The sequence below is a fragment of the Zalophus californianus genome, chromosome 6 (assembly GCF_009762305.2).
Source record: "Zalophus californianus isolate mZalCal1 chromosome 6, mZalCal1.pri.v2, whole genome shotgun sequence".
Taxonomy (NCBI): Eukaryota; Metazoa; Chordata; class Mammalia; order Carnivora; family Otariidae; genus Zalophus; species Zalophus californianus.
In genome coordinates, this window is record NC_045600.1 from 76,534,370 (window position 1) to 76,560,569 (window position 26,200).

The 26,200-nt window shown below is 43.2% G+C and overlaps 1 protein-coding gene and 1 long non-coding RNA gene across 6 annotated transcripts in view; one reads left to right on the forward strand and one right to left on the reverse strand.

Moving 5' to 3' along the window:
- Positions 1–19,487, reverse strand: part of LOC113909849 — a 36,893-nt gene extending 17,406 nt beyond the window's left edge. The window contains exons 1-2 of the long non-coding RNA XR_003515845.2: positions 19,033–19,487; positions 3,584–3,663 (exon numbers count right to left, since the gene is read on the reverse strand). This is a non-coding gene — a long non-coding RNA (uncharacterized LOC113909849). The remainder of the gene's footprint in view (positions 1–3,583; positions 3,664–19,032) is intronic.
- Positions 19,488–19,874: 387 nt separating this feature from the next.
- Positions 19,875–26,200, forward strand: part of FMN1 (formin 1) — a 443,362-nt gene continuing 437,036 nt past the window's right edge. For all 5 annotated transcript variants that reach the window (XR_003515832.2, XR_003515833.2, XR_003515834.2 and 2 more), the window contains exons 1-2: positions 19,875–19,980; positions 20,468–20,589. The gene's annotated coding sequence lies outside the window, so the exon portion shown is untranslated. The remainder of the gene's footprint in view (positions 19,981–20,467; positions 20,590–26,200) is intronic.

The following is a 26,200-nucleotide window of genomic DNA, read 5'->3' on the forward strand; positions in this document are numbered from 1 at the left end:
TATGTGTCAGTATAGATTAGGTTAAGCTGCAGCCCAGACCATGAATGTAGCTGGCCTTGAGAGGCAGCATCGAGTCAGAAAGCCTATGCTCTAAAGGCAACAATTAGGGGCGCCTGGGTGGCTCAATCGTTAAGTGTCTGCCTTTGGCTCAGGTCATGATCCTAGGGTCCTGAGATTGAGTCCTACATCAGGCGGGCGCCTGCTTCTCCCTCTCCCACTCCCCCTGCTTGTGTTCCCTCTCTCAATGTCTCTCTGTCAAATAAATAAATAAAAATCTTTAAAGGCAACAATTACATGCACTTCTCTTATCTATTAATCAATACCAGAAGCCTGGGTAACGAAATGAATTTCAAAATGAGTTTTATCTACAAAATTCATGGCTAGTTAATGTTTGAAAGTTAGGAAGCTGGCTCTTACTGGCGAAATTAAGGGTATGCAATTTTGCAGAATGGCCAAAATATTTTTAATCTACTCCCTATTCATACATGAACAAAGAGTATAAGAATCCAACTCAAGACTTGATTCCAAATTCGTTCTGTTTCCAGCTACTGAGGATTGCTAATCCATGGCCACCTCCAACTTTTTAGTGACTACTATTTTTGTTGTTGTTGTTGTTGCTAAAAAGAACCTAGGAGAGTTTGCATGACTAAATTGGCTTATATCCATTTGCAAAACATTTCCCTAGTGACAAAAAATTGACAGCAGGCATTTAACAGAACAACTGGGGGAAAGCAACCTTCTCTAAATACAGATGAGGATTCTAGATTTCAAATTTGAACATGACTAACTGCATGAGAACACACACATTTCCTGCAATTAGCAATAAGTTCTCCACTATGAGGACAATGGAAGGGATATGGCACGAGAACAGTGCAAGTCTAGATAAGAGGCTCTAACACCCTTTAGACAAGGTTTCTGTTATGAAGAGAATAGGAACCGGCACTTGGGGATGGGTGGGCAGAAGTGTAGATATGTGAAGTGTTCCGTAAGATTTGGACAACCATTCCCAGGAGTCTCTGCTCCTAGAATTTGGGGCTGTGAGCAAATATCAGGCCAGGCCCAGCTCTCAAGACATGAAGGAAAATATTATCTTCATACTCACTCCCTTCTAACTCACCAAATAAGCAAGCCTATATTTGTGACAATTCTGTAGCATCACCCATTCTTTTTTTTTTTAACACAGATTTTTTTTTTTAAAGATTTTATTTATTTATTTGAGAGAGCGAGAGAAAGAGAGAGAGCATGAGCGGGAGGCAGGGAGAGGGAGAAGCAGACTCCCTGCCAAGCAGGGAGCCCGATGTAGGGCTTGATCCCAGGACCCCAGGACCCCAGGACTGTGACCTGAGCAGAAGGCAGACGCTTAACCAACTGAGCCACCCGGGCGCCCCAGCATCACCCATTCTTAAAGAATTTTTCTACAAAGTTCTTTCAGTCATGTTTTATAGTAATTTAAAAAAAAAAAATAGACCAATGAGGAGTCAACATTACATGTGGAAAAAGTTAATTCCAGAAGGTTAAGTGGAAATTATGGACTTAGAATTCATATTTTTATTTTCATGCACACCTATAGGAGGAGGCCAGGAAAATGACTGGGACCTAGAGCTAACACTTCCTGAGATACTGTAAAGTCAAAGGAATAAAAATTTGTGGAGGCCTTGAGAATGTGTCTCAAAGACCTTAATTAAGCAAACTTAATAAATGAAGGACCCAAACTTTGAATGGATTTCCATACTCTATCCCCTTTTCCTGCACATAAGAGGGATACTAAGGCAAGTCTGTTCCTGGAGATAGGACTATTCTGATGGCCAAGGTTGGTTCAAGGACTCCAGATGTCCTTGCAGAACCTCCCTCGGGCTGCCTGGCAGTCTAGGATCCTTTCACCCAACTTTCCTTCCCCTATTCCTTTAGTTGTGGTCAAACTGGCATCATAGTCTGATTGTTCTCCCAGACTTTTCTGGCTCCTGCCCCATTTTCTCTCATAGGCATGTCAACTAATAACATTTTTGCATGTTTAATCACAATTTAGTGTCTGCTTCTTGGAGGACCTGGACACACAATTCTTTCTACCATTTTCCTCCAAATATTTTAAATGGGAAAATAGACATTATTAATTCAGAGCCAGTTCCTGCTCTCTTAGACCTGGTGCGGCGGGGTCACTAAAATCTGAGTGAAAAATGTGTTTATTTTGGAAGTGGATGTATCTTTGGTGAACCCAATCTGATGTTTTTAAAGTCCAATAAGTGTTCCTCTTTTAGAAATAAGAATGTAAGTTACTTAGATGATAAATTGTAATTCTTAGGAATCTCCTTGAATATCTGCAGAGATTTAAAATGCCCTCCAGATAGAAGACAACCACATCATTGTTTCCATAAAGCAAATTTCCACAGCAGTCACCCAAGTTTTAGTTTATGTACTTAGACAAAATTAGATATGAATGAGGCCTTGGAAATATTTTGTTCTAGCTTTCCTCTTCCCCTCCCCTCTCTACCACTTTTTTTTCAGAAGGGAAAATTTAGGCCCAGATGGAAAAAAGAGCTTGCCCAAGGGCTCACATGCTATTGGGTCAGAGACCAGTTCTGACACAGGTGCCTGATTGCTAGCACTGTGCGGTGGGCACCTCTCTATGATGCTTCTAGCTGAACAAACCTCTGGGCAATGCATCAGCATTTAAGGGAAGATTTGCTCCACATTTTGAGTGGCCCCATGAAAAGTTGGAGATGTAGTAATGACAGCAAACGTATTATTAAGTGTTACTGGAACTCGAATTCTTGTTTAATCTCTCTTAACAATTGCTGCTTGGCCTTGTGTAATTCCTGTGGCATCTCTGGATCTTAGCTTCATCTATAAAATCTTGGGGTCAAACTCAGTAATCTTCAAGGTCCTTTCTTCTACTCTTACATTTGGTATCTGTCCTTGGCAGACATCATGGAGAAAAAAGTTGCCAAATGATTAAATACAGAGTACAGCCAAGGGAAGTCATAGAGCCAAGGAATATTTGAGTCTTACACTTTAAGATAAATATCTAAGTTTTTAAGAAAATTAAAATGGTGATTTCAATGCTATCTATACACTACCCCAGGATACACAAGCACACAATGAAAATATCCCCAAATGACCCAAGTGAGTTAACCTCAAACCAAGAAGAAGATTTTGCTCTATTCTTCTCTACATAGCAAATTATCCAACAAATCCCATCTCATAGTCATTTATTACAAATAACCTATTAATTCACTAGTCTCTTCAGCTGTCAACTCCTACCGGAGTTAACCTTGGCATCTTATGATCATTTAAGAATAACACTGCTATCGCATGATTTGAAAACATCTTAAAACGTAAGTGGTGCTTTTGCCTGTGTTCATGGAGAAATCTAAAGCCATTTATTTCATCTGTAACTTTAGGTTCTGTGCCATGTTTTGATTGCCATATATGCCGCCGTCTCTTTTCTTGTCCCCAAGACAAGAATTTAGGTTGTTTACTAAAGATTTGAAAAACTATTGTGACGATCTTCTCGAACAGCACACTGTGCCAGGTTGTATGCTTTGCCCTCCCCCTGCCTTCTCAGCCAACCATCACCCACTCCTACCTGCTCTGGAGCGTGGCTTGTAGGAACTGCATCCGTAGAGTTCCCTTGTTTTCAGTTAGGACCAACCAATGCAGAGCAACCTGTACCAGGAAAGGAGAGAGGAACGTGAGAACAGGATATTGGTTCTCACAGCTACTCTCTGAGAGGTTACCTTCACCTGGCTGCCCTCAACCAGGACAGAACCACCCAGCCCTGCTCTTCCCTGGTCCTGGTCAACTTTTGTCTCTGACTCAGATGTGTGGAGAATAAAGTGATCCACTGGATTGGGCAGTTAGCAGATCTTAGTTGAATTTTGCTAGAGCACTTCTGTGATGCAATGGATGGGAAGCACAGAAGAGGAGTGGAAGTGGGGAGGAGCAATGTTGTCTGTGGAAAGGAGAGAAACAGAGGGAGAGATCCTAGGGGAGTCTTTCTTTTTTTTTCTTTAATTGAAGTATAGTTGACACACAATGTTACATTAGTTTTAGGTATACAACATCCTGGGGGAGTCTTGAGGAAAGGTTTTGGTCTTCTGGCTAGAGATTTGAGAATGTTTATGGCTGAAGGGAATACAAGCATAATTGGACTGCTTGAAAATATCAAAGGCATGGGTTGGGAGAGGACACATTTGACTTGAACAGTTGGGGTTTTTAAGGAAAGAGGTTATGGGGGTCATGTCCATAAAAACACCATTAAGGGTCTGTGTATAGGGGAGTTGATGGAGTTACTCCCTGAGAATTTCTATGCTTTCTATGAAATAGGACACTGAAGTCAAGGAGATAGAGGAGGCACTTTGAGGGAAGAGTGAAGTTTGGCCTCCGAGGCAAATGGGAGGTGAAGCTGCCAGAGATAAGCCAAGAGAGGTCATAGATGGCTCAGCTGAGGCTGTGTGTTGTGAATCACAGTGACTACGATGAAGGGGCTGCTCTCTACAGCACAGGTGTAGAGAAGGTTAACTGGGATTGGTCTGGCTTTGTGAGTTTTACCTGGTGGTTGCAGGGAAAGCATAAGGAGTAGAGGTACTAACAAGAGAATTGACAGTGGGATCCAGACTTAGTGATGAAGGATAGTGTGATAACCAGAAAAGGCGGGGAGCGGGGCGGGGAGATAAGGATTTCACAGGGGCTTTGTGAGGATTAAATGTGATAGTCAACATACAAAACTTTGTCAGGAACTCTGCAGGCTGGGTCTGTAATAGTACTCTACTGATGAGCTAACAAGTTAGCCTGCCACAGGAGGCTGGCGAAAGACATGGACTCCTCGGCCAGAAACAAAGAACTTTAGGACTCACAGCAAAAGCAGTAGCCAGAGCCTCATGCTCATTTGCACTGGTTCTCTAGGTCCCCCAAGTCTCATGGGGGCAACACAAGGCCTGTGATAGACACCCGCACACACATTAGGTTGAATTACAGGAGAGGAACACTAAGTGTGGGGATTCATCACTTTCTTGTAAGCAGAAGCAAGCTTGCTGTTTGTCCAGGCGGAGACATTGCTCATACCTCAAGGTTACGTGCTGCTAACACAACTCTGAAATGGCCTGGCTAAAGAGGGGTCAGAACCTTGCATTCTTAGCAAGAACACACAGGCATGCACAGAGCAGACTGCCTGGCAGATTGGCAGATTGCCTCTTCCAAAAAGTATAGTGTCTGGCAGATAGTGGGTTTTCAACAAATATTAGTCACAATTGATGATCATGATTCATGATTAAATTGAATCCTAGTTAAAATTTGGGGAAGGTAAATGGTGGAGTCAAAAATCTATAGTCAGGGGCACAGATATCTCACTAGCACTAAGAGACTTGATATTAAGCTCCAGCAAAATGAAAACTCTGGAATGTTTGACTTATTTACAGATTAGATGCAAAGAAAATAAGAACTAGAAGTCTTTGAATAAACTTGTTATAGAAAATTATTCTTTTTAATACTGTGTAAGTATGAAATATGAAAGTAGTGTTACGGAATGAGCTATCACAGCTGCGAACTCAGGAAATGAGCGGGTGAGCCCTGGCACTGCCAAGGCCAATTGCTCTGTCCTGGGAACCTGCAGGGGACTGGACAAATCGAGAGCATAGCTCCTGGCGGGGTGTGACAACACTGTTGCTGAATGAACTCAGGTAAACTCGTTGCAAGAGAAGTCAATAACTCAACAGATGAGGGTTTGTGGTGTTCTGAATGGTTTGATAACTATCTAGCTGAATTCCTGGGACCAGACAAAATTTAGGTCTCCTACTCCTCCGCCATCTTGCTCCTCCCCCAAGATGAGGGTTTGGAAAAGAGAAAGGAAGAAACTTATTTCCAGTGCCAGCAGCTGGGGGAGATGGCACAACCAACTTCTCCACCGGCAAGATGGACACCCAGAGTATTATAGGAGAGAGATGCGGGGAGTACATGCAAGTGAGTAGGCAGGGGGTGAGTGATCACAGGTGGGGGCTGGTATGTGTTCAGCCCATGGTCATGGGCAGGGAAGGAGATGTGTGGGGGTGGTCTTCTAGGCATTCTGTTGCTATCAGGGCTTTTCTGGTTTGGGGGTTGGAATGTTCTGGTCATTGCAAAACGTCTTTGTCAATGCCTCAAGAAAATGCAGTAAGAAATGAGTACACTGGGTTTTAGCTAGAGCATGAGTTAAGCAGTCTTGTCTATTCCTGGTTTTAATTTTGGGGGTCTAGAGTTGAGCACGAGGGCTTGCTGAGTGTAGAACACAGGATGAAATGGCTCAAGGAAAACAAAATATAGTCACATTTCTGAAAACAAAATAAGTGTGAGGGACAGAGAAAGAACTACAAATGTGGTTAAGAAGGTAAATCTTCATCATATACCACTTACCTAAAAATTCAAAGGGAGACAACTGGATATACAAAACTAGAAAAAAAGCTTCCAGAATGATTCCCAAGTCAAGGGAATGGACACAAATGACTTCCCAGACAACTAAAATAAGATCTTTTATAATCTATGATCTAATTTGAAGGTTTTATAAAAACACACACAATACTTTCAAACCCAACCACTAGCTCCTATTTCTTGGATTTCCTCTCCAACTTCACAAGATGATAAGGATTCTCTCCACTCTGCTCTTATAAATTGGTCTAGTCTGTACTTTTTCTTGTCCCCTACTCTCTAATGTCAACATCTTTATGAGATTGAGAAGGTGTTCTCAACCAGAGAGGAGCTTCCTTACAATTAAATATTCAATGAAATCATCATCCTTTATGTGCTGTGATATTAATCTTAATTGAGGGGCCATTTTTTTCAGGCTCTCTGGATGAGAACATTGGTTCTGGAGGGTATTGGGAAATGCTTTTGTTAACCCCACAAGATTGTCCCTTCCTAATCCTCCGTCCATCTTAAGCAAATGTTCAGGGTCTACACCTTAGTACAATCCATAATTACTGATCTAAAGTTAGTCAGGGTTTTTCTTTTCAACTACAATTGAAAAACCATTTTTCAAAAAAAGGAAACTAAGCACAAAAACAACACAGAATTGATCCTAGCTCCATTCAGTTGAGTCAAATTGTGGCATACCCGTTCTCTTAAGTTTCTCCTTCTGGCCTAAGTGACTTTATTTCAGAGCAGCAAGTTGGGGCCATCTCCAGAATCTGGTCTGTGAAGGATGCGGGACACCTAACTTAAATTTCAACTAGATTTGCTACTTCAGCTGGGATATGGATTGTTGGTGCGGTCAAATGCCCTAGGCCTTAGGGATGGAGGTGCAATTTTACCAGGTTTATCTCTAGGCAGGTTCCTGAGAGGTAAAAAATGCAGCATCTTCCCTTAGACGTCATTATGAGGATAACGGGAGAGGAAGACGGAGTGATCCTATCAAAATAAAAACTTTTGGGGGTACCTGGCTGGCTCAGTCGGTAGAGCACATGACTCTAGGTCTTGGGGTTGTGAGTGTGAGCCCCTTGGTGGATGTGGAGATTGCTTAAAACTAAAATCTTAGGGGCACCTAGGTGGCTCAGTCACTAAGCGTCTGCCTTTGGCTTGGGTCATGATCCCGGGATCCTGGGATCAAGCCCCACATCGGGCTCTCGGCTCAGCAGGAAGCCTGCTTCTCCCTCTCCCACTCCCTCTGCTTGTGTTCCCTCTTTCGCTCACTTTCTCTGTCAAATAAATAAATAAATAAAATCTTAAAAAAAAAACAAGAACAAAAAACCCCTAAAATCTTAAAAAATAAATTAAAAATTTTTAAAAATTAAAATGAAACTTTTTGCCTACTGGTTAAAGTTCAGTGGTGGGACTGTGTATCTATACATATATAAAAGAGGTTTATTTTTAGGAAACTTCAGGCTGCTATTAACTTTATGTAAAGACCATTTGTTGATGTGGGGCTTTTTAAAACTTTTAAGTCTCCCCAGCCATTTCTTCCAAGAACTCAGATTATAAGAACTCTTTTTACATTTGCTTAATCTTTTAATTTGCCAAAGATAAGCCAGTTAGCTTATTGAGGGAAATCACTGGAGAAAATAAAACAAGGAACTTTCCTTCTCCACCTGTTTTCTTGAATGTAAATATATTTATATCAAGATAGTGTCTTAAGTGTCTATCCTCGTTTTATATAGGATGAATTGCAGAAAGCTATCTTAAACCAATGATATGCAAATCCCTAAAATAAAGGCAAGGAAATTCCAAGGGTGAAGACTATCTTCCTATGGATTAATCTCTTCTCCCCCTCTCATATTCTAGAATTGTTTAAGATAGGGTTATTCAATGCATGTGCCCCCTGGGCAGGAGCCAGGTGCCAGATGGGTGGACCAGGGAAGATAATAAATCCAATGACTAGCAGAGACATCTGGTCACCTTAGTCCTACCTCCGCTCCAGGCGTGAACTCATTTTGTTTTGTTTTAATCCTTTGAGGCATAATACTTAAGAGATGGTGCCACAAAATAATTGCATTTCTGTTAATGATCACATTTAGTAAAATAGCTGGCCCGTCAACATAAGAGGAACACACTCTGCAACAGAAAGCGAAGCCACCTGCTGGCTTAAAAGTGGCAGTGCCCTGTAACAAGTGTGCATGGGCAGAATCAGATTCCCATTAGGTGTGCCTTGATCTTGCTCCTGTTTTCCCTTTTCCACAGGGAGGGATAAGTTCCAGCTCAGTAAGTTAGCACTGTCTTCCTTCTGGCTAGGAGCCTCCTCACACTCACATGACTCCAGTATCCAGGCATTAGATGCTTCTGTGTTAAATGAGAAAAGCTTAGCTGAACAGCTTGGCCTAAGGAAGGCCTGTTGTGAAATCCATCCAAAAATCCAGTAAGTAGGAGTGGTATCTGTTGATGAGTGAATTGGGTTATCTGAGGTGAAGTTGACTTACCAAAGCAAGTAAGCACAATCAAGAAGAGAGCAATCTGGAAGGACTTTAATAAGTATTCTGTTCCCTAAAAAAGCAGGATTAGCACTGAAGAGAAAAGTCCAAAGAACCTTGGCCCAACATGTTAGTACTTCTTTGGGGGCAGCTGGGGTATGGTCTTGGGATGGAAGACCTCTGCTCTAGGCTTAGTTTTTGTGGACTTATCTCAGATTTTTCTGAGTCTTAAAGAGTTGATAAAGATTAAATGATATAATTAATATTAAAGCACTCACACCCCAGAAATGAAGAGATGGCAAATATTAATGATTGACTGATTGAGGGGTACCTGAAGGTCTAGAGAATTGTCTTATATAAGAGATCTACATGTAAATGTGCCACAAAACCTAACAGTTCCCTTTTCCTTATGAGAAGCTTCTGAAGTACCTGACAGAATCTCTCTTGATTTCTACTTAGCCCTCCATCCAGGTACCTCTGCTTTACATCCTGCTGTTGATTCCTTACCATTTTCTACCTTCCTGCCCAGGACCTTTGACGGAAACCCCGAGGACACGGCCCTTGTTCCTTGTGCCTTGCCTCCCCAACATACCCACACTCACCAAGCCCAGGCTCAGAGAAACTCTAATGGTCACAGCTGCCTGAACACCCTGTTGATTGAGAGGGATGTCCCTGATACCAAGTTCAGTGTGGTCACCTTGGAGAAAAGAGATTAGGGAAAGTTCTGAAAGGCAAAAATCTCAGGACCAGTAAATTAAGTTTTCCTAATCTGTATGAGAACTCCCAGGAAAAACCTTGGTTTCTGAAATTATATAATCTTAAGGGCTTTTCTGGGTCACTTATACTAATAGCAAGTCAATAGTGTCCATAACAAATGTTCCTGGAATGTAGGGACTGAGTAGCCCCAAAGACTAACACATTGCATGAAACATGGTAGGATCACAGTACACACTTGTTGAATTAAATCCATTTCTAACTTTGTGTTCACTCAGAATTATGGAAATGTCAGGCAAACTGGTGGAAAAATTATTGCGTATAAAAAAGAAAGGTTATCTATATTTAACCACTGTCTCTTCTCACACTCTTGAAGGATGGGAAAGATAAGTGAGCAAGCACCGCCTTAGAAAAATAAACTGTCACTATCTATACAAATCCAGGAAATCCTGGGGTCAAGTTTTGGAGAGAAGCAAGATACTACTGGCCATTCTTAGAGACAGGACTTAAGTGAAGAGGGAGACAGTATTGAAACTGTTAGCACCCAAGATACAATTTACCAAATCACTTTGTTCTATTGGAGTTGTGTACACATAAGATTAAGAGCTTTCTGCACATGAAGTAAATTTTAATGTTGGGATACAGAGAGCATTTGGGAACTTTGTGCTGGCCCCTCATCTTCAGTGAATCTTGCCTTGCCTTCTAGACACACATTCACTCACTCACTCACTCACTTGCCCTTACACAGAGCCCTGAACGGTTCTGGTTCAGGAAGAGGTACACAGGTCCCTTATTTTCCAGGATAACGTGAGTTCCAAGGTAACAGTGTACCTGATTGGTTATGTGTATATGGAATTTTTAAAAATCTGAATAATTTAAAATACATTAGTATAGCTCCTTAACTTACGTTGGTTCTTAATGTTCTTCATTATTTTGAGTCATTGACCTCTTTGAGAATCTAATAAAAAGACACAGGTGGGGTGCCTGGGTGGCTCAGTAGGTTAACCATCTGACTCTTGATCTCAGCTCAGGTCTCTATCTCAGGGTTGTGAGCTCAAGTCCCGCATTAGGCTCCATGCTGGGTATGGAACCTACTTAAAAAACAAACAAAAAAGCTATGGGTTATCTTTCCAGAAAAATGAACATAAGGACACAGGCACAATATTTTTCATGTATATATAATTTTAGGAGATTTATAGATCTGCTGGAGGAGAACCTTAAAAGCATCATGTACAAATTCTCTGGATAAGGTAATTGAGAATACTTTTACAAGAGTGAATCATTTCATAATCAATCCACTGACACATGTATATTTACAACAGGGCTTGCAACTCAAATGTCTGTGATAACGAGGCAGGAAACCTAAATAAGTGACTCAAGGGGCACCTAGGGCAATAGAATGGGAGACGATAGGGATGTGGAGACCTAGTGGTCTCATGCCCCTTGAAAAGGCACCTGCTACTTAGCCCCAACCACTTGTTGGCATGTAGGTTCAATATTGCCAGAATTTAGATTTCCAAAAGACAAAAATCTGGATTTTATTACATTTCCTGATTTTCAGCAGACTAGACTTTCCTTGACAACATTTTATAAAAATTTTTATTTATTTTGTATTTTTTATTTTATTAAGATTTTATTTATTTGTGTGTGTGAGAGAGAGAGAGACAGAGGGAGTACAAGCAGGGGGAGCAGCTGAGGGAGAGGGAGAAGCAGGCTCTCCACTGAACAAGGAGCCCCATGCAGGACTCAATCCCAGGACGCTGGGATCATGACCTGAGCCGAAGGCAGACGTTTAACCAACTGAGTCACCCAGGTGCCACTAAAAAATTTTAAATGTACAGAAAGGAAGAAAGAATTCTACAATGAATGCTCATATACTCATCAGCTAGTTTCCACAGGAAACATTAACTTATTTGCTTTATCATATATTTATCCATCTATCTATCCCTCTACCCATCATCCATCAGTCATTTTAATTTTTATGCATTTCAGTGTAAGTTGCAGACATCATGTATACACACATATACTTCCTCTAAGACACTCTGACCGACCATTTTGGTCTCTAGCTTGATCTGTTTTTATTCATTTACTTGTGTGTGTGTGTTGTGTGTGTGTGCATGCACACACCCATGTGTGTGTTTTAAATGAAGCTTCTGTGTCTGAGCTTATACGTTCTGGAGCATGATGTGGTAACTAGTAATGTTGTTGCACTGCTGTGGGTAGGACCCATGCTCGATGGCGTTACATGGCGACTGTCATGAGGTCATGGGTGAAGTGAGTGAGGAGTGACTTGGGAGTTCCAAATCCATTGTTTGTCCAGATCCAAATCTGGGAGTTACTCTTTCTGCCTGAAGTTGCAGAATACAAACAACCTTCCCATGGCCACCAAGAGAATGCAAAATGCTGTATGAGAAAAAGACACTGTGAACAAACTCAGCAACTACTGACCAGATTATGTGTGCAGAGTATAGAGACAGAGACATATGGCCATCTGAAGGACCACACAGTCTAGCTGTTACTATGGTAATTAGTGGCAAATATTTTGCTGATTATATTGGAGAGAAGAGGCAAAGTCTTCATTAAATAGCAAGATACATGCAATAAAAGTAAAATGTGTACAGTATAATCACATACTGATGGTATCTTCATGCACTGTGCCCAACAGAGTGCTAAGTGCTTTGCTGCATTTAAATTTTTAAAAAACCAGAAAAAAGTCAAATTCAGAGGTGGGCACAGATGAGGAAACTGAAGCTCAGAGAGATTCTGTATCTCAACAATCACACTGTTAGGAAGTGGCAGAACTAAGCTGTGAACCCTGGTCCGTCTTGTACCAAACATAGTCTCTTAACCAAAATATTATACTGTGAAATCTCTGAAGCATTTCAATACTGGAAACAAGAGTCTTGGGAACAGAATATAACTAGGATCAGCTACAAGATTTGTAGGACCTGGTGCAAAATGAGGATGCAAGTTCCCTTGTTTAAAACTCATTAAGAATTTCAAGACAGGGACAGGAGAACATTAAACAAAATGTGGGATCTTCCACCCTCAGAGTCCTAAGTGACCGTCCAGATTCCACACCCATGAAGCTGGACTTGGATATGCCGTTAAATATGGAACTGAGACCCACAGAAGTTCATTTACAGAATAAGAACCAGACAAAACAAGAGGAATCCAGCATTGACCAGAAGAGAGAATGTGTTTTAGCTCCCCCAGCCTATTTGGTCAGTTGGAACTGGACACTTATCTAGGAAACACACTTTATCGTATTTGTAGGTTATGGATATAGGTTATACAGTAAAGTGTACATAGAACTCAAGGTGTGGTGTGCTTTCAATCTTTCTTGATTCATCATTTCATAAAGTTCTCAACTTAAACTACCCAGTGTTGTTTCAGTGAGCTCTCTGCACCCTCTCCTGACTGTTGCTGTCAAGATCCTGGTGTGCCAGTGGGTGGAAATAGGTAAACCTCCCTGGCCCATTCCCACACACCCTCAGACCTCTCCAGAGATGCAGATTTCGGTCCCAGGGGATGCTGCCTAGACCACACGTGACTTAGGTATAAGCTCTTGCAGCCCTTACACACACTCACTCGCAGTCCTGATCTTCTGATATCAAGATCTGTTTGTGCAGAAGGGACTTGAGGCTAAAAGGGAGGCCAGTGAGTTTTTGCAGATGATGAATGCAAATGAACACAGCCCTCCCTAGGCTGAATGGTAAAGTTGTCAAACCTGTGTTCAGGTGTTTCTCTCTACTGCCTCCTCTCTCACTGGTCATCCCTTGCTTCTTGGCATGAAGCCTCTTCATGAGATCCTTGATTTGGGTCCCACTATTCCTTACCTCCTTCAAATTGGCCCATTTCCCATCAAGCCCAGACCTGACCCTTTTCTCTCTTCTCAACAAGCCTTAGCTGACTTTCCACTTTCCCTCGGGGCTGTTCTCAGTGATTGGCCAGGAGGAAATTTACTCATGCATTAATATAAACTAAGACTAATGGCTAACCCAAATTAGATGGATTGCTCTCACATTTTAATGCCTTAGCTTGAGGATGAGGAATGAGGGAACAGTAGGTACCCAGGCTGAATCTTTCCAAGAGCTATCTCCCACGGAGGGGCTATTTCAGTTGCCATTGACTGACATTAACAATATTGTACTTATTTCATTGAGAAGACAGTCCTGCTCTCTGTGAAGCAAGTGAAAAATATGTGTTCGTTGTTAAATGAAAACTTAAATAATATACTTTTTGCTAATCAAACACTGAAGTTTAAAAAAAGATAATGGGTGTCGTTGAAGATGAAGTGAGATTGACGCTCATATAGTACAAGCGTTACAAACTGGTGCACACTATCTGGAGGGAACTGTGGTGCTTTGATGATAACGATTAAACTACACACGTACACATGCACACACACACACCTGATATATACACGTGTTGTACATACACTCACTTATTGTGTACGCATATACATAAATGAAATATTTGAAGGACTTGTATGGAGGTCAACAATCTGGCCCTGCCTACCTCTCCAGTCTCCTGTCCACCCTTTCCTTCCAGCTTTGAGTCTATTCACTACTCACGCCGGTTTCTCCCAGTTCTTCCACACACCCCACGTTCCCTTCTGCCAGGGAGCTTGTGCAATGTCGTTCTTTCTGGTTTATTTATTTATTTTTGGTCACTATTCATCCCTCTTCTGATTAATCAATTCCTGCTCATCTGTCAGATCTCAGGGGAAGGGTCACTTCCTCAGGAAGCCTTCTCAGACCACTCCTCCTCTACCCCCTAAGTCTGGACAGGTTCCCTTATATTCTGCTGTTAGGGACTGCATTCCTTTCTGTGTGGCACTCAGCCTAGTAAATCATGATATTCTCCTTTGTGTGATTTTATTATTCATCTGTCTCCCTTTGTGCACTGTAAGCTCCAAGAGAGCAGGTTTATGTTCACCCTTCCAACTCCAGTGCCTAAAAAGGGGCCTGGTAGGTAGGAGAGGCTCAAGAAATACTTGCTGATTAAATAAATGAATGGTGAGATTACCATCAATTTTTATTTTCTCCTCTGTGCCTCCTCGTCTTTTTCACTTTACAATGATCATGTGATGCTCTTATAATAAGAAAATCATAAAAAAAAAAAGCTTTTGCCTTTCCTTTGAGGCTACAGCTGTTCTCCGCAGAGCCTGCTGCCTTTTGGCACTGATCCTTCTGACTGCTACCTTCAGAGACTAGCTTATGACGTGGAACATGATTAGGCTGCATTGTCTAAAACTCTGCCCCAGATGGGGTAACTCTTCCCCGCCCATCACCTTTGGGTTATTGGCCACAAAGCAGGTGACTGACTCCTGCTATTATCTTTCTCCTGCCCTCAGGGCAGGTACAGCCTGGGGTGGCCTTCATGACTCAGCAAAAGACCCTCCAACAAAGCTGCATACCACCGTGCCTTGCCAGCTAATGACAAGACAGTGGGATTTTCCTGAGTGAAAGTCCTGCTGTAGTATCTGAGGAGAGAGTTCTCGGCGTGAAACGCTCACGCATCATTCCCCTCCACTCCCCTATATAAAGAGAACTATAGTCATTATGACTTTTCCTGTTGAGTCGAACCTAAGCTTCTTCAGGGAATTAATGAGTGATTGAATGGTTTCAGCTTGAGACTCAAGTACTTGTTTTCTTCCTATAAACTGACAGCATAAATGCAATTATGGTTGTAGCTAAGTGAGAGTAGTTCCTCCATATGGTGCTTCAGGTGGCCTTTAAGATATTTTTAATACTTCTGTAGGCAAGTTAAAAAAAATCTTGTCAGTCTGCAAACATTTTACCAGCCTCCACAACGTTCACCTACACATTGCAGTGTTACAAGGATAATCTGTCATTTCAAAACCTTTTTGGACTGAGTTGGGGAATAAATGAATAAGGAGGTGTATCAGAAGAGACTGAGCCCCCTCACTCTGAAGAAGTATCGTTCTGGTGGCTTGAGTAAGTATTTTCTATTGTTATTTAAGTTGTGACTTTTCCATGGCCTGATTTATCGCTTCACAGGCTGTGAGCCCACATGAGTGACAAAGTCGCAGCACAAAGCCTGGTTTTTCTGTGTCTTAGATCCCCGGATATGCTGCAGAGATTAGAATTTTGTCATTAAGTATTTTCAGGAGATTTGTGGGTGACGAGAAGCTATTGATCGATAGGATAGCATCTACATTAGGACAAATGTGGCAGCCGGCAAGTTGCATTCATCTGGCGTTGAGATGAAAAGCTGATTACACAGCTGAGGGCAAATGAGGTGGAAACATCTTGGAGATTAGGTTTGCTCCCAGTGTCCTACATTTCAGAGGGATGTGATCATTGGTTTCCTGTTGAATTGCCTCCTGTGGACAGCGTTTCTCTCCCACAGATTGTTTGTTTTGGGGTTGAAATAAATACAAAATCTATCCCGGAGAATGCTGCACGTATACATTTAGCTCAGTAGGAACAAAGAACATGAACAGTAGTGGCCCTGTGGCAGGTGTTCTGGGATAATTTTGTTATCCTGCGTCCATGATAGATAATACACTGAGGTCCAGATGGGTTAAGGTGATTTGGGCTGGGGACAGAACTAGTTAGTGTGATGAACTGTTGGGCCCTTTCTAGAATTGTTATGTGGGCATATCCTGTCAGATCATAGTCCCTCTCTGTGGGAAAGCCACGTCCATTCCCCTGGGAATGCTCACTGGGGTGCTCTTCCTATCGGGGTTCCCTTCACACTCCCAGAATTTACTTTGAGTGTCTAATCCCCATGTTTACTCCAGCTAGTCTCCCTGACATCCATACCTGGGGTCTCCAGAACGCTGTTCCCTGGGTCAGCATTAGCTCTTGGGTCCAAGAAACCCCTTGCTTGTGACTGGTCACGGAATGGGAAGGTGGGACTCTGCTGCCACAAGGATGCTACCAGCCACATCCTATCTCTTTACCCTGCCTGCACTGGAGTCCTTCCAAAAGAAACTAGTGTGTGTGTGTGTGTGTGTGTGTGTGTGTGTGTGTGTGTGTGTGTGTGATTCCTCTGTGCCCGGTTTCTCTGCTTCATTTTTAAATACATCTTCTAATTTTCTAGGTCACATGTTGAAATCACTCACCTCAGGGAAGGATAGTGTGTGTGTGTGTGTGTGTGTGTGTGTGTGTGTGTGTGTGTGTGTGTGTGTGTGTGTGTGTGTGTGTGTGATTCCTCTGTGCCCGGTTTCTCTGCTTCATTTTTAAATACATCTTCTAATTTTCTAGGTCACATGTTGAAATCACTCACCTCAGGGAAGGATAGAGATTTCAATTAACCAAAGCAGATCACTTACATATGCAAGGCAGTGCAAGGGTGAAAAGGTAAACCACAGTTGATGGCCGGAACCAGCTTTTATATTTTCTTGGTTCCATTTACAAAGTAGGGTACTTTGATAAACAAATGGACTGAATTCAGTATTTTAAAAATCACAGGCCTTGCATCGTATATTTTAGAGAGGGGTGTATTACTGTTTAGATTACAAGAGATAGCTTCTTCCCCTGCGAAGGCAGCATGGTTTACTGCAAAAATGGGGGCTTCTGAATCAGAAGGATTTGGGATTAAGACTTTTCCTTAGCTGTGCAAACTCAAGTGAATTACTATTCTTTCTAGTCTCGGTTTCCTCACCTGTGAAATCAGGATAATACAGACCATGCTGGGGGGCTGTGAAGACTAGCAATTTTGTTTAGAAAGTGATCTCTTCAAGCCTGATCCAGATTTTGCATCCTCAACTGGCTGTGCTTCATCGAGGTCAGGAAATGGGTTTTGTTGAAATGAATATCCCCAGAATCTAGTACAGCATCCAATATATATGAAGCCCTTAGTAAGTATGTATTAAATGAGGAGCGCATACAACCCTAAATGCTTAGACCACTAACCTGTTAGTGTATACCTCTGTATTGATCTGCAACCTTTAGCTTATTTATATTTTGTCTTTATAGATAGCCTCTTTGAAAAATACTTTTCTTCTTCTCCTCTCTCTTTAAACCACCTCCTACATATTCCTCCCTCCCAACCTTAGAATTAGTACATATTTCCAGGTTTGAATAAAGGTCAGCGTAAGTTTTATGAATCTCTTCAGAGAGCTGTTTTGGGTTATTATCCTCTTTCTTTCTCTCTAGGACTCAGCTCTTATGGCCATATTATTTTGATTTACTTTAAAAGATTCCTACACCAATTAAAAACTAGTTAAGACTCATGCCCTGGAAAAATTTACTTACTTCCCATCATTATCAAATTACAGCTCCTCTGTATAAGCAAAACTGACTTGCAATTGCTAATACATTGCAGAGGTGATGCTTCACTCTTAGAAGTGCTTTTGAAGCCACAGTTTTAAGTAGTCAGTATCGTCCCTCTAGGATAGTTTTTCAGGTGAGAAACAAACAAATAAAACTTCAAAGAAGAGTTGTGTTATTGCTGCTTGTTCTTCTTTTGGTTGATAAGATGGGCTTTAAACAGAAATACTGACCTAGTGTTGACTCTGCTCCTAATAATGTGACCCTGGGACAACTACTTGACCTCTCTGAGCCTCTGTTTTCTTTTCTTTTTTTTTTAGGTTTTATTATTTATTTGACAGAGAGATAGAGAGAGAGCACAAGTAGGCAGAGAGGCAGGCAAAGGGAGAGGGAGAAGCAGGCTCCCCGCTGAGCAGGGAGCCTGATGCGGGGCTCAATCCCAGGACGTTAGGATCATGACCTGAGCGGAAGGCAGCTGCTTAACCCACTGAGCCACCCAGGCGCCCCGAGCCTCTGTTTTCAAATCAATAACGTGGAATTTACACAAGGTAGATATGTGGATTGAATGAGATAATTACATATAAAGTGCCTACCAGTGTTTGGGTAATGTTCTAAGTAGGAATAAATCAGAGTTCTCATCAGCTATTATTTCTAGGAAAAAAAAAACTGAGGGAAAAAAATCACTTTAAAATATCTTCCTAGGGCGCCTGGGTGGCTCAGTTGGTTAAGCGACTGCCTTCGGCTCAGGTCATGATCCTGGAGTCCCGGGATCGAGTCCCACATCGGGCTCCCTGCTCAGCAGGGAGTCTGCTTCTCCCTCTGACCCTCTTCCCTCTCGTGCTCTCTCTCTCTCATTCTCTCTCTCTCAAATAAATAAATAAAATCTTTAAAAAAAATAAAATAAAATATCTTCCTATTCTTTTTCTTATTTATTATTTGAAACCAGAATCTGTTCAGGATAGATTTCTTTTCTTAAGTAATGGATAGACAAAATTTGCACTTAATGGAGATTAAAGGCAATGCCCTTTCTTGCCTACCTACTTGGAACAGATGGAAATGCCACTCAAATCACAGACCAAATCACCGTATCATTAAAACCTCAAATCCTCTTATGAAAGGTTTGGAGGCAGTTCTTCCCAGTAATGAGCAGACACTTATTCGGGGGGCAAAATAGTTACCTTGGCATCAAGTGTACACTGACTTACCGTCACAGAAACAGTGGCAACATGACCTTGAACTGTGGTTTTCCAGCAAACAGGTTGCCTTCATTGTGAGGCCCACCCTTTTGACGTCCAGACTCAGTCCTCCTTTCCCCGGATCGCCGAGACCCTATTTCATTTTTTTTTTCTTTTTGCCCAAAGTTTCAGCTCGTAACTACAAGTAGTCAAAGTAATTTATCTGCCAGTGAGTCTGGTTAAAGAGTTATTTGGTGGCCACGTGGGGCCGTGGGGGAAACTAACAGAAGGGTTTGGATTTACGTGAGGATTGTTTGAGTTTTCCTCCTTTGCTCCTTTAAGCACTTATTACCGAGAATGGCTAGGCTGGGGGTGCAGAGGCAGGGGGCGCTGAGCCAACCACTGGAGCGGCACAGCCTTGCGGGGTCTCCGAGGCGTGGGAACCTCGAGAACCGTGGGAACAGACCTGCTCCCTTCCCCCCATCGCTTCGAACCAGTCCAGAGCATGCGCTCAGAGAGGGCTCGGGAGCCGGGGAGCTGGGGGCACGGAGCCGGGGATTGGCTGTTGCCCTGGCTCTCCACCTTTGACCTAGCCTAACGAACGCAGCCTCCAACCCAGCCGCGGGGGCTTGAGTTGCCCAATAACCTCACGGCGCCCTAGCCAGGCCCAGCGGCTCCGCTGCTGATTGGGCGCCGTCCCTTCCCGCTCCTCCTTGCCATCTGCCCGCCCCAGGCGCCGCTGCACGTTTCCATTGGTCATTAGCCCTGCCGATCAGTCCACGGCTCACCTCCCCCAAACAGCCTGCCGGGCCGGCGCGTGCTAGGGAGGCGGGGTCTCGGGGCAGGGGGCGGGGCAGGGGCGGAGAAAGGGTGGGGCCTCGGCGAAGGCTGGCGCTGCGGTGACTTTGGGCTCTGGCTCTGGACTCCAGCGCAGCATCCTCGCTGCAGCCACTACGGCTGGCTGCTGCACTTGGTCAGGTAAAGCGAGCCTTGTCTGTCCCGCTGGCGGTCTGCTCCGCCTCTTCTTCCTCCCGACCACAGGCTGCCTGCTCCTCCTCTCGGGGCGTCAGGGCTCTCGGAAAGAGGCATCAAATCTGTTTTGCCCCGTTACCTTACCTTCTTCCCCTTCGGCGTCCGCTCCTCAAGCTCCCCAAGCAAGCGGTTCCGAAGTGCGTTAATGGGGCTTCCCGGGTCACCCTAACGCTCCTCGCTACAGAACTGTCGTTAACTCTTAGGTCCCAGCGCCCGTGACCTGCCAGTACAGTCTCCTTCCCAGCTTGGCACAGGAAGGGTGGAAGGGCGGGCTGGGAAGGGAGCGACGCAGCGCTTCATTTTGAAGCTGGACGTGTTTAGTTCACAGGGGGAATACCTTAGTGGGGTTGTTTTGGGAACGGAAGCTGCTTCATGATGGTGATTGGCAATGACTAGAAGGATATCTGTTGCTGCTTTGTGCTTATATTTGTAGGTGACATTCACCATCACCATTTTCTTCTTTCATCAACATCTTCACCAGACCATCACCATCAATATTTCTCTTCCTCCATCAGACCTCTTCAAGTTCTGCAAAGGCAGACTCTATTCATGCATGTAAGTGCTCTCCCCAAATAACACGCAGTGCCCTTGCCCCCTAAGGCTGGACAGAGCCAAGTCCTCATTTAACGCAAAGCCAAAGAGCTGGGAGTGGGGTGTGAATGGAGGGAGTTTCCTTATCCCTATTTGCAGTTGAGATTGCCACAGAAAACCCTTTCCTTTAATCATTCACACTGCTGTTGGCTGACTAGGGAGAGTTTGACATTGGCAGTCAGTCACACACTCTGATGAGCTGAATGCAGAGTCCAGGACCTGTGATCCAGGCCTGTGCAGGATGGGTGCTTTAGCCACGGAGAGAGGAATGTCCAGACCCAAGCCTTTAAGAGGACTCGGTGAACTAGCTTAGCATCTGACTTTCTTCCACAGTGGCTCCAGCTGTACTAAAGCATGATCCATGTTTGCATATGCATCATGGGCCCTGCCACCTTGCGGGATCCAAGTCCCTGGGAGAGAGAATTATGTTGTGTTGTCTATAACAGGTAGCATCTTATGAGGGCAGGACTGGGAATCAGCAGCCATTGCTTAGCTGTTCCTAGGGCTTACTACAAGATCACTTGAATTTCAGATTTATTAACCCTTTTTCAGGAGGGGAAAGCAGTACAACTGAAAGTTGCATACCAGATTAACTGTCATTGTGGAAGATATTGCTTTAAAAGTGTCTAGAGGTTTCAGGTTTTGGTCAGACATATCTAACCATTAGTCTCCTTTTTCCCAACGGTGGTTATAGCCTAGTAGTAGGACCAATGAATACAGTGCCTTTAGATATACTGCGGGGACAAAGGAGCAGTGGTCTCACTGGTGGGAAACAATGGATAAAAACTGGGAGACAGTATATCAGAATGGTTAAACCCAAAACCTGTCACACGAGTTCAAATCATGGGTGAACCACTTACTAGCTGAGTGATTTTGGCAAGTCATTTACTCTCTTGCACTTTAGTTTCTTATTTATAAAATGGGGATAGTATTCCCTGCCTCATAGGGGGAAGTTAGAAGGATTAAAGAAAGAATATAGTTAAATGCTTAGTAGTTCCTGGCACATAGTAAGTGGGGAATGAATGGTAATTGTTCTTGATAATACTTGCCGACAAAGATAATGAATGCTAGTGTTCCGTCCCTCAATGTGCATTCCGCCCTCCGGTTGTCTTTCTTCTTCCCTCTTAGGTCTTAAAACTGATGCTCATGGGGGATGGCAGTCTTTAGGTTTCTCATAGGACTTCATCGTGGAGGGGTAGCACTGACTGAAGACACTTGTGTTTGGATAGACATTTCTCTCACCAGGCTGCGCAAATGCTTAGCAAGCTCTTTTCAGATGCCTTAAAAATACACCTTTAGGGAAGGTTTCTGGGCCTCTGGGCCTGTCCTAGGCTGCTCCTTTCTCCTTGGCTGTCCAGTGCTCTGGCTTGGTAAATTGTGCTTTTTTCCAGAATCACTAGTGAATGCACTGGCTTCTGCCCAGGAGAAGCAAAACTGCTTTTCTTCAAATATCCCTGAGAATTAAAGAAAGTCTAACTTGCCAGCATGAAAGAACTTGTGTTTTGCAATATTTTTATTCTCTAAGAATAATATATTTCTCTTTGCCCATGTAGAAAACAGCAAGCATTATTGATGTGATTCAATTTTCTCATTTAGAAAGAGAAGAGTCTTATCAGCTCTTTGGGGATACTTTGAAATTTAGAGGATACCGTCAGTTGTATCAATTAGGATCCCATTTGTTGTATGTGATGGAAACCCAGCAGAAAGAGTCATAAGCAAAAATGAACATTTTTGACTAACATAACCAAGTCTTGACCACACTGTGATGTCTTCCTGAGGAAGCTGGTCCTGAGATTGCGAAGCTTTTCTGATTTGGCAGCTTGATTTCTGTTTCTTTGTCTCTATCTCTTTAGGTTCTATCTTTTATATCTGCTCTTTCTGTTTCTTAGCCTTATTATTTCTTATCATAGACCTTGTCCTCTCAGTGTCTTCTTAGGCTCTAGATTCCAAATCCATCTAGCTCCGTAAGCCAACGGTAGCTCCTGTCTCCTCTAGCTCCACAGTGAATTCTAGGGAAGAACCGTGATTGATCGGTCTTTGGTCACAGGCTTAATAACCCTGCCTAGAATGAATGTCTTGGCAAAGGGAATGGGGTTCTGTGAGTCCTATTATTGTCTGGGGGTCGATCTCATATTCTAGTCTTCTTCCCTCTCCACATAAAATCGGTGGAGTTGTCCCCAAACGAAGAAGAAGGGGAGCAGCCTGGAGCTTGGTGTGATGATGAGGACTCAGAAATCCTTCTCTCCTACCTCCTATACAGTGACTCAAAGTCCAGTATTATATTAAAGCTTTGGGCTCAGAGCATGTGATCCCAGGCATTAGTGTGTTTTAGATAATTTTGCCTTTAATGGTTTCTTTAATTAAAACTTTACTTGTGTAATTGTGAAAATTCACCAGAGATACTTAATAATATATGGTGATTCCAGTCTTGGTAAATGGTGTTTGGGGGTTACTCATACTCTCTTGTTGGGACTTTGTTTTAACAGGAGCCATTATTTGCAGAGGCTCATAGTCTCTGTGTTAAAAATCAGCTTTATTCTCAGCAGGTCTCAGCCTGTGTGTTGACAGAGTTACAGCCATTAATCTGATTTGCTTGATCTTGTAGAGATGCTAAACCATGGGAATTGTATCCTCATGGAGTAAATATGAGCTTGCACAAACAGGCTGGCCTTGTGAGGGAACAGGAACATCCCTGTGTTTAGCATCTGAGCAGACGTGCTGACAAAGCAGTCATCTGTATGCCCTGTAACATAATAATTACTAAAGTGGGTAGATGGAAAGAAGGCTACAAACCTCCTTACCTTGTCAACATATAAAAGCAAAGCTCTAGGAAATGGGCCATTCCCTCTGACTTAGGTTTCTCAAGTTCTCTGGCTACATGTAAAACATGCCCCCGAATAATGTGCATTTCTGTATTTCTTTAGGCTTTGAAGATATGATGCCATAGTACACGAATGGGGCTGGGGTGGGGGGGGGTGGCGCAAGGAGTTGGTCTTCCCTTTGGGCCTTACCTCATCTTACCATTACCTTGAAATGACCTCTGTAATTCACCTCGGCAGGAACCAGGCAACTGGGTAGGTTTTTTGATCTTGTTCCTGTTTTGGTTTTTTAAAAGCCCATTCATCTGTTTCCTTACCCTAAGCAAAACTGACCTGTATTGTGTTCCATCTTATTAGGGTTATACCTGTTTCTCCTTTCTGCAGTGTCATAGATCCTTAGTAAAGACCAACATCTTTCAAATTAAACACTTGTCTTACCTTGGTCTTCTGAGTCACAGGCTATTGTGGGGGATATTTTGGAGGAAGGCAGGACTTTCTTTTTTAACAGGAGAAAAACAGAGTTCATTAGCATGTACATCATGCTTACACATGGGAATACCCAGATGTGAGTAGCTCCAAAGGGTAGTGAGAACATGGGCTTAAATACCATCTTAAGCCAAAGGAAGGGAGTTTGGGGCTTCTGGGTGAAGGAGGCAAGTTTTGGGAAGGTGTCCAAGAAAAGTATGGTTAAACAAGAGTTGCTTAGTAAAGTATGTTATGCAGATTTAAGTCCGTGCCTTCTCATTAATAAGAGTTATTAAGAATGCTCCTCTTCCTGGCATGGGAGAAGGAGATACTTTTTACAAGTGGAAATTTCCTTTATAATGTACATTTCACTTACAAAAGGAAAGCTTTACACTTTTCTTTGTATAGCTTTTACTGCATCTTCCTGGATCTCAATGGCCATTAGCTCATACTAATACATATGCCAAAGAGACATAGGGGGGTAGCATATTCTGATATCCCTCATTCTGCCCTTTGAAACTTCATTTTTTTTCCCAAGAAGTTTTGTTTATCAAAAGCCAAGTTGGTATATAGCTCTAGAGAGATTCAGGTTTGCAGGGTAAGAGATCTACAGAGGGAGTTGGGGAGAGAAAGAGAGAGAGAAGGAACAAGGATGAGAAAGCAGAAGAATGGCCCCATCTCATTAAATCAGTGTCTTGGTCCTGGGAATCAGCCAGTCTAGTTAAACAGTTATTTCAGGGGACGGTGGTATAGGTGGGAGGAAGGCACCTTGCTCAGCAATCTCTATGGCCTCTACATGGTGTAAGCAATCAGGCATTTAGTAGCGGGCATGTCTATGGAGATAAAATCTTGGTAAGATTTCTAAATGTTGGGCTTACAGCTTACAGCACCCTTACATGGCGGCGTTAGGACAGACGATGGCAGTCTGATGAATTTCCGGGGTTGCAATTTGCGTGTCCCTGGTGATGGCATTGGGTGTTGTGGTGAACATTCTGAGTGGCCTTATACAGCAACAAAGGTTAGATAGGCAAGCCTTTCATATTCATGTTGGTCAATGGGATCTGGGCATTCAGGGACAAGTAGCAGATGCCTCCAGAAGGCGGAGTGGGAGGGTAGATGAGGCTAAAGGGTAGGGCAGGAAGCACCACTGTGGCTACCGTGCAGGTGCTAGTGCTAACATGCCAGGAGGAGTGCTCCAGAGCATGTTTCTATGAAAGAAGCAGCAGAGGCTGGGAGATGACCTGAGGACCAATATTTAGTAAGCCACCCAACACAGCAGTATGCGACTGCTCTTCTTAGGTATGCTTGCCCTCTTTTCGCCCCGATGTCCACACTCATGCAGGCTCAGAGGCTTTCTGCAGTGATTTCCCCTGTGAAACATGGAAGGAAAAATACAGATGTTTCGGGGTGGGGGGGGCGGCAGCAGGGAACCTGTCCACTTATGAAGAGAAACTCCCTCTGGTGATCCACTCCCCGTGGTAATTTGGGGAAATCATAAAGCTTCCCAAACCTTGACATTTGAACAAATGAAGTTCCAATGAAATTCTCTGGAAGAATGGCGTCATCTGTGGCTGAGAGCAGACCCTTCTGAGCGGCACATAGCTGGTCCCCGTGCTGTCCCATGCTCCCCAAGTGCTCTTTCCAGTGTCTCAGTTTCTTCCAGTATTACAGAGCAGCTTTTCTGCTCTTTGATGTTGTAAAGATAGTTGAGCTAGGATGGGGAATGACAGTTGTTGTCACAGCACTTAATGATCTTTCTCCTGTGTGAGATTGCACTGGGCAAATATTGTTATGTTAACTATGTTCAGTCCCCAGGAGGCAGTGACTAAAATCTCCATTGCTGTTTCTGAAGGGTGCCTTGCTGCTTTGATCTGTTCACTGATTAAAAGCCCATCCCTGGGGTCTTAGCCCTGTGAGTACTAATAAAGCCTATTTCTCACCATGATGCCAAGGAGTCCAGTTGTTGGTGTTCTACTTAGAGAAAAATGTCCTCAAAGTCTATTCGAAGGGCAGGCAGCAAGTATATTTCCTCTCCTGTGCTTAATGCAGGAGATTTCAGCTCCCTCCCTTGGTTACCTAATCCGTCAGTAGGTACCTCTGTGCAGTGGGTAAGCGGTATTTTATCTTTCATATAGATGAGCAATTCAGGGCTCAGAGAGGTTAATATGTCTGCTTAAAGGTATGGCTCTAAATGGAATCTGGGTAGTATTTATTTTACCTGTTGGTTTGCGTTCCACCTTCTGTCTGCCCTAGTAAGCCACAGAGAACATTCCTGGCTTTGAAATTTGTTA